The following is an 8714-nucleotide window of genomic DNA, read 5'->3' on the forward strand; positions in this document are numbered from 1 at the left end:
CTGTATGTATTTTTAATGTTTGTTGGGATCTTTTGATTTTGATTTAAATAAGATTTTCGGCTGTTTTCGTATCTGACAGAGGTGCAAAAGCATTTTGAATATTTACCTTAGGATCGACACGCAATTGCATCTTCTCAGTCGCACCTTTTTCACAACCCGGAGACTTACTTCGACTAGCTGAGGAAGTACCAGCCGAATTTTTGTGTGCAATCACTGTCCAATTCCCCGTTGCATTATCATTTTCATCTTGCAAACAACGGTGCCCAAAAATTTCAGCATCTTCTATATCACTTGTAACAGTTGGATTCTGCCTCGAATCAACTAGCGACACTCCTGCAACATTCACAATTTTTTGTTGTTGCAATATCTCTCCAGTTTGGGAAACTAGAGCTAACTCTCAATCCCTTGAATTTTCTACAATTGTACCAGTTCCAATATCACCTATAGCATCGCTTGTTTCTACTGTTGTTCGCTGCCCAGCTTCAACATTCGACGCAATGCTTCTTGCAGGGTTCTTTTGGCCCTCAACATCACCTTGTGTCTCTGTAGTATCAATGTTTTCATTCTGCCCTATAGGTATATCGTCTGTAGGAACAACAACTTTAGCTAATTGTTTCTTGGCATTCAAGTAGGCTCTTGCATCACCTTGGAGTTTTTCAACCAAAAGCCCCTCTTCCTCCGATGCATCAACACTTTCTTTTTGTTCAACCAGCTTCTTTCCCAATAGCCCATGACATTTACGTTCATTATGTCCTTAGTGCTTACAATGATTGCAATAAAGTGGTAAATTGTCATAGACAACTTCCTGGAGCTCCTCTACGATCTTACCAGTTTTTCCATCCACATATTGTAACCTCACATGATCCGGATGCGTGTCCAAAAGGTCCAAGATAACTTTAACCCTAGCCGTGCTAGGTCTGGATAGAACTTGAGTTGCCTTGTCAATGGCAGTTAGTTTCCCAACTGCCGCTGCAATGGACATTAATGCTCTCCTAGCAAATAATTCTGGTGGCAGATTTGGCAAAGAAATGCATACCGCTGCCCTAAATGTGTCTTCCTTAGGGTTATAGCCAATACTCCATGGGAAAATCATAAATTGATATTCCTTCCCGTTGAAAGGAAAATAATTCATGATCCTAGATAATGAAGCCACGAAGTCTTCATATTGATTGATCCTCAAAAGAAGTTGCCTTGGAGCAAGCAAACCAATTAAACAATGACCTTTAATGCCAAGGTTTTTTGGCAATATTGTGCGCAACACTTGCAAATCTACTGTGCCTAGGGATAGTTTCACCGTTATTGCTTGATGGAGTCCCTCCTCTTTAGCAAATTCTTCACGTTCCTCCATTGTAAATTGTAAAGTTGGTATTCCATGAACAAGTTCACTAGGTTTTAGTAACGTTTTTGTTAGAGATGTGGTTGTTTGGTTTTGATTTAAGCGTGACGCATAAGATAGTCGTTTAGTAGGGTTGGGGCCACTATCCTTAGGATTTTGAGAGGGCTCTCCCACAGCCAAAGGCTGGGGAGAGACAGCGGCAACCATGGCTGTCCTAACTCGCCATCGAGAGAGAAGAGAGAGGAGATAGCGACGGCCTTAGGGTTTTCTGTGACTTACCACAAGATAACAAGAGAATGAAGGAATATTTTAATTTAGAAGATGATAGCAATTAAGAAGAGGGTTGTTCGAATGTTTTTAAGATAAGATTTGAACGTCCAATCACATGAAAAATTAAATGCTATACTTTTTCACACATCAGCTTTTGGGGGACGACGGAATTAATACTACCTTTTCCCTACATTTGTTTTGAGTTCCACCAATCCTCAGTCCCAGCCAACCCAACCATAATAAGTTTAAACAACCCAACAATGGGGAGCTTATTACCCGGCGAACGAAACCAGCTAAAAAGTTACATGTTCACGTAGTCCAAATTCTATATATGTATAAAAAAAAAAAAATCTAAGTATCCATAAATATCTAATTATGAACTCAATTATTATTGTATATTATTATGAGGACGCTATAAAAACTCATAAATTTCAAATTCTGATTTAGCCTCCGCTGATTACCATCACAAATCTAACTAGGTACTATCATATTGTAAACAGGTGTTCCTTATTTTTTACTTAAAACTTTTTCTTGTTGACTTATTATTGTTGGCAATTAATGACTTATTATTGTTGGCAGTATATGAAGTGTTCGAACGTATGGCATATTATGGGATATCATCAAACTTGGTAATGTACTTAACAGAGAAGTTGCATCAAGGGACAGTGAAATCTTCAAACAATGTGACAAATTGGGGGGGCACTATATGGATGACTCCTATCTTAGGCGCCTACGTTGCTGATGCCTTTCTTGGCCGTTATTGGACTTTCTTGATTGCCTGTGCCATTTATCTCTTGGTACGCCACTAACCCACACATTATTTATGATGAATTTAAATGAAGCGACATATAGGTTTTCTTATATATAACTGACCTCAACTCAACTCATCTAGGATTAATTAATCTGCATTACTTGTTGCTATTGTTTAGTACTTATATGTATTATGGTTCTACTAATGTAGTATGTATAACAGCTATGTCTACCTGGGGGCGGACTTAGAGTATATACCGAAAGGGGTCTAGTTGAATTTCCTTCATCAAAAAAAAAAAAAAAAAGAATTATACTGATGTTGAATTTCCTTGGCTTATTCCTATGTGTATTTTATTATATTTTAAATCATCTCATCAAATTTTCTGTCATTTCTACGCGACATCAGTGTCATAAAAAGAAAACAACGCAACACCGATATAACAAGATCAATAAAGGTCCACTCAAGTTAGACAAGTTTATACGCAGGTATTATTGACCAAAGTTATTACTATTGTTTATTTGTATCTTAAGTGATTTTATCATACAAAATAAACATAAAATGACTTTATTGGATAATTTGGTATAGTTGATTGACCAATCGCAAGTGCGAAATATGTCATAACTTATTTTCCAGCCTACAATTATATTGAAAACATAATCTCCATAAGTTATTGATTTTTTTTTTTTTTTTTTGAGAAAATTTATGTGATCGATTGTAATGGGGTGTAATTTCCATATACCAAAGTTGTTGACTTTAATGTTATCAAATTCATGTCCAATTATCGGTAACATGATTGGTCCACTCAAGATGTACTAATTGGATAGGAGGTTTTACTCATCTTAATATGTTATCAACATTAAATATTGACCTAGAGTGCATGAATGGTCATGCTGATAATTTATTTTTATTTGCAACTTGATAAATGACTACTTGATGAACAACGTGATCCTTGTCTGCTAGATATGACGTGATTATCAAGACGATTAGTATAAACAAAATAAAAAAAGATGAAATCACCAGTCATGACAAAAGGCAATACAATAGTACTAGCTTTTTCTTGTAGTTAGCATTTGTCTGACCTAAGTCCATTATTGACTCTAGAGAGAATCTATTTTTGGAATTTTGGATACATATGTCTTTTCCTTTGTTTCTTTTGTTTTCTTCTGCAAGTAGCTTTCATCTAAATTATGTTCAAAGCTGGTGCGGTAATCTAGAAAATTAGTTTAAATTAATCTGGTTTGACTGTGATTTTCTTGGTCGTAAACATGATAGACATTAGTTTGTCTTATTAAGACATTTTGAAGTTTCATAAGATATAAGGTATGTTAAAACCGTACTCAAACCTATAAACCGAAGTTAAATCGTTTAAAAAAAACTTGACTAAGTGGTTTGGTTTGAGCAGTTTGGTGTTGAGAAAAAAAAACCCGATTATAATTAGTTTTTGGTTTGGTTTAACTAAAAAAGTCAAACCGAACCAAACCAACCCGATATTACATGTATTCAATTTTTAAAATATTTTATACATAAAATATTTATTTGTAATGGAATTTATAAATATTTCTTTTATTTTTTTCGTAGTTTTTTTTTATCTATTATCATATTATTCTTGCCTAAACTTAGAATTTTGAATGTCAATAAGTTTATATCCTATGGATATTTGTAACTCAAATAAAGTTCAAACCAAAACTACTCAACACCAACGCTAACAAAGAAATTCAATTTACCACTAGAATGACAATAATATTGGATATCTATTCTTTTTAATTTTCGTATATAATTAGTTTAGAGAGTGAAAATACATAACTTAAGTTTTTTTTTCTTTGTCATGTAATTAATACTTATTAGTAGCTACTTTATTTTAGTAACTTAGTATTTTTAGATTATGGTCATTTTCTTTATGGCTTGTTAATTAGCAATATTTATTTTAACCGATTTTATTAGTTTTTGTTGAATATTTTTAATACAATGTCATCACTCTTCTCACATTTTGTGTTATTTTGTAGAAACACCTTAATTATATAGTTGTATCTTACTAGGACGAGAAAAATTTGAAGTAAAAGTTATATGTATTGTATCAAGACTATTCCAAAAAAAAAAAACCCAAAAAACCCCGAGAAAACCGAATAACCCGAGAAACCCGAGGTTGAAAACCCGAATTTTATTGGTTTGGTTTGGTGTATAAATTTAAAAACCCGACGCGATTGGTTTGGTTTGGTGTTTAAAAAATCCGAACCAACCCGGTCCATGTACACCCCTAATATATATATATATATATATATATATATATATATATATATATATATATATATATATATATATATATATATATATATATATATATATGTTAAACTAAAAAATTAGAAGTGTTTATGAGGAAAATAAATAAATAACATATATAGTACTCTTTCGGTCTCATAATAAGTGTCACTTTAATCAAACACTCATATTAAGAAACCAATAATGCATTGTAAAATTTACTAAATTATCCCTATATAATAAAAATAAATTATTTCTTCTTCTTGATTAGAGCATACACAAGTAGTAATCCTTTTGACATTGAGAATCCAACAATACCAAATTACAATGTGGCTTTTCCAATCATCATTTAGATGTTACTCTAACTTGTAAGTTTTTGTCTAAGGGTAGAATTGAAAAAAGCTAGCCAATTTATGTCTTGGTTTCGTAAAGTGACACTTATTATGAGATAATTTTTTTTTAATCTAAGGTGACACTTATTATGGGACGGAGGGAGTAGTATACAATTTTATTGGGTATACTTTTATACTAATCATTTGCAATAGGAAGAGCGTGTAATGTGTAGATTAGACATATATCACGAGTGTTAAAAAAATTGATATTTAACTAGAGAAAGATAAAAAGAGACCGGCAATTACTAACCAAGTTTTAATCCTATGCTAGCTGACCTCAAGAAAGATTTAAAAGATTTAAAAGAAATACCATTTTACGATGAAAAAGATTGCTAAGAAGTCTGAGGAGGAATGAATAGGTCCCGAGGGCTCTTCCTACATCAATTGGTTGACAAGGCTAAGAGCACGTACTTCTGATGAGGTCCGACCAATAAATTTTTTTATTTCTTGACTTGAGAACGAATTATGAAAGATGTTAAGGGGGCTAATTGATCTGTCGTATGCATACTGATGGGCCAAGTATGTCATAAGAGTCCTAGGAATTTGTTTGGCATCTCGAAATTGTAATATTCCTATTAATGATTATGCCAGCTCGATTATTATTGCATAGGTCACTGCTAAAGAACGTGAATTCCCAACGTACTTTTCCCCGGAAATCCCATATTTCTAACAACATTTCGATAGGAACGTCCGTCGGAAATTCGCATTTTTTTAGTAGCATCTCAAGTGTAGCCTTTTAATTTATAGTCTGATTAACCAAATTTCATTACAATTGTCACAGGGTATGTCTCTACTGACACTAGCAGTATCAATCCATGGCCTAAAGCCGCCTCCTTGTGCCCATCCAACAGCAACTGACTGCAAGAAAGCATCCACACTTCAACTAGCTGTGTTCTTTGGTGCACTCTACACCTTAGCCATCGGCACTGGTGGCACGAAGCCCAACGTATCGACAATTGGCGCCGACCAATTCGATGAGTTTCACCCCAAGGAAAAAGCTCATAAACTTTCATTCTTCAATTGGTGGATGTTCAGTATTTTCTTGGGGACGCTCTTTGCTAACACTGTGCTTGTGTACATTCAAGACAATGTGGGCTGGTCCCTTGGATATGGGCTTCCAACATTGGGCCTTGCTATATCAATAATGATATTTTTGGCTGGATCACCTTTTTATAGGCATAAAAAGCCCAGAGGAAGCCCATTTACTAGAATGTCCAAGGTCATTATAGCTGCCTTAAGGAAATGGAAGGTTCAAGTCCCTAGTGACCCAAAAGAGTTGTATGAGCTTGATTTGGGAGAATACACCAAGAATGGAAAAGTCAGAATTGACTCCACTCCTACTTTGAGGTTTGTATATAATTTAAAAAAGATTTTTTCCTTTGCTTTTTAACTCGACCCATTAAAGGAGAAGGTGAGCGCTTGAACCCAAGGTCTATGGTTAAGGATGTTGGGATCATATCCATTCTACCACAACCTTCAGTGATAAAAAGAATTAGTTATAACTAACGTCAGTAAGAGAAATTTATACAAACAAGCTAAAGGTTACCTTATTTTTTTTTTCAGAAGTCACACTTACTATAAACAAGTACTCCATTTATTTCAGTTTATGTGATAGTAGTATTTTACTAGGCACAAAAGTTTAAGATATTAGTTGACTTATATAATATATTAATGAAGATAGAAGAAAATACATAATAAAGTGTGATTAGTTTAATGATTTTTTTTTTTTTTGACAATTGTAAAAGTTGTATAGGAGTAATATGGTATCAAAAATTCTTGAACATTTCAAAACACAAAAGAGTGGCATATAAATGAGTACTCCCTCCGTCCCAAAAAGATTGTCCCCTTTCCTTTTTAGTCACCGTCCAAAAAAGATTGTCACTTCTATATTTAAAAACAATTTAATCTATGAGATGATTTATAGCAACACAATTATCTAAGATTTGTTTTCGATCACACATTTCAAAAGTCTTCCTTTATTTTTTACACTTTGTGTCAAGTCAAAAGTTTTTTTGGGACGGAGGGAGTAATTGTTTTGTTATAAGTATCCAATAAAGATTATATGGGCCGTTGAGCCTATACAGCTAAATATTTTTACAAGAAAACACACACAAAAAAAAGACAGTAATAAAGAAGAGGAAAAGAATCCCGAGAGTATTTTGCATTCCTTTGTTCTTGATGACACAATAATCATGTAAAACATTTTGATGCAGGTTTCTGAACAAAGCTTGTGTAAAAATTGATACAACTGATCCATGGATGTTATGTTCAGTTACTCAAGTGGAAGAGACCAAGCAAATGCTAAGGATGATACCGATCTTGATTGCTACATTTCTTCCGAGCACAATGATAGCTCAAATCAACACACTTTTTATCAAACAAGGCACAACTCTTAAGAGAGACATTGGTAATTTCAAGATCCCTCCCTAGCTAGTTTAGGTGCTTTCGTTACCATATCGATGCTAGTCTCCGTTGTGCTCTACGATCTTTTCTTCGTGAAAATCGCCAAAAGATTGACAAATAATCCAAGAGGCATTAACATACTTCAAAGAATGGGAATTGGAATGGCTTTCCATATTGCGATTATGTTAGTTGCATCATTCGTTGAGAGACATAGGTTTAGCGTAGCCAGGACCATGGCTTTAGTCGAAAATGGTAAACAAGTACCATTATCCATATTCATTTTGCTACCTCAATTCATTCTTATGGGAAAAGGATGTTATTCGAAGTAGCCAAGATTGAGTTTTTTTATGATCAAGCACCAGAAGGCATGAAAAGCCTGGGAACTTCTTATTCAATGACTAGTCTTGGTGTTGGGGGTTTCATTAGTAGCTTCTTGCTTTCGACGGTTTCTCATATCACCAAAAAGCATGGGAATCATAGAGGATGGATCCTAAACAACCTTAATGCCTCTCATCTTGACTATTATTATGCGTTCCTCGCCCTACTCAACTTATTGAACTTCTTCTTTTTCCTGTTTGTGAGCAAGTATTATGTGTATAAAGCTGAAGTCTCGGATTCACTGGCTGTGCTAAGGCAAGAATTGGAGATTGGATCGAGACATCGGGTAACTAATAGCCAAGAAGCTTCAACCAACACACAGGTTGCTGGCTCCACATTAGCCTCCTAACTAACATACATCAGTTTTCTTTAAACATCTCTTCTGTTTTTAGCTAGGTAATGTACTATATGGCTAAGGCTTGGATCTTCCAAAAATGCATTTTGCCCGAGAGTCGATCCTCCAAAAATGCGGCCTCGCACTTTGTTGGATCCTCCAAATGTTATGCATTTTTGGAGGATCCGACCGATGCATCGCATTTTGAGAATCGGAGCAACATAGCTATATGGGGCAGTAGTCTTGTTCACCTCCTTTCTCTTGGTTATGATTTTCACACGATTGTAATGGTAATCAGTTAAATTATTGTTGTTTCAAGATATGAAAGTTCATTTGTATTTTATTGAACAACATTTTCAATTCCATAGCTCTGATATCTCTAAAGGAAATAGTTCCTGATGGGGGAAGTTACATAAATACAAGTAAATAAGTAAAATATTTCATAATCTACAACTATTAACTAAATTACATAATCTATAATATATACTCTATATTTAGGGTATATGCATAATTTTATACCATAAATAAAAAAATGTTGCTATGAATAAAAGGCTAATAATAAGGATTTTCCTATATTATTTCGATACAGGACCG

General features: G+C 34.2%; 1 pseudogene; it reads left to right on the top strand.

The window, feature by feature from the left end:
• Window positions 1-2159: 2159 nt before the first annotated feature.
• Window positions 2160-8283, top strand: LOC132036753 (protein NRT1/ PTR FAMILY 5.2-like; annotated as a pseudogene).
• The last annotated feature ends 431 nt before the right edge of the window (window positions 8284-8714 follow it).

Source organism: Lycium ferocissimum, chromosome 1 (genome assembly GCF_029784015.1).
Source record: "Lycium ferocissimum isolate CSIRO_LF1 chromosome 1, AGI_CSIRO_Lferr_CH_V1, whole genome shotgun sequence".
Taxonomy (NCBI): domain Eukaryota; kingdom Viridiplantae; phylum Streptophyta; class Magnoliopsida; order Solanales; family Solanaceae; genus Lycium; species Lycium ferocissimum.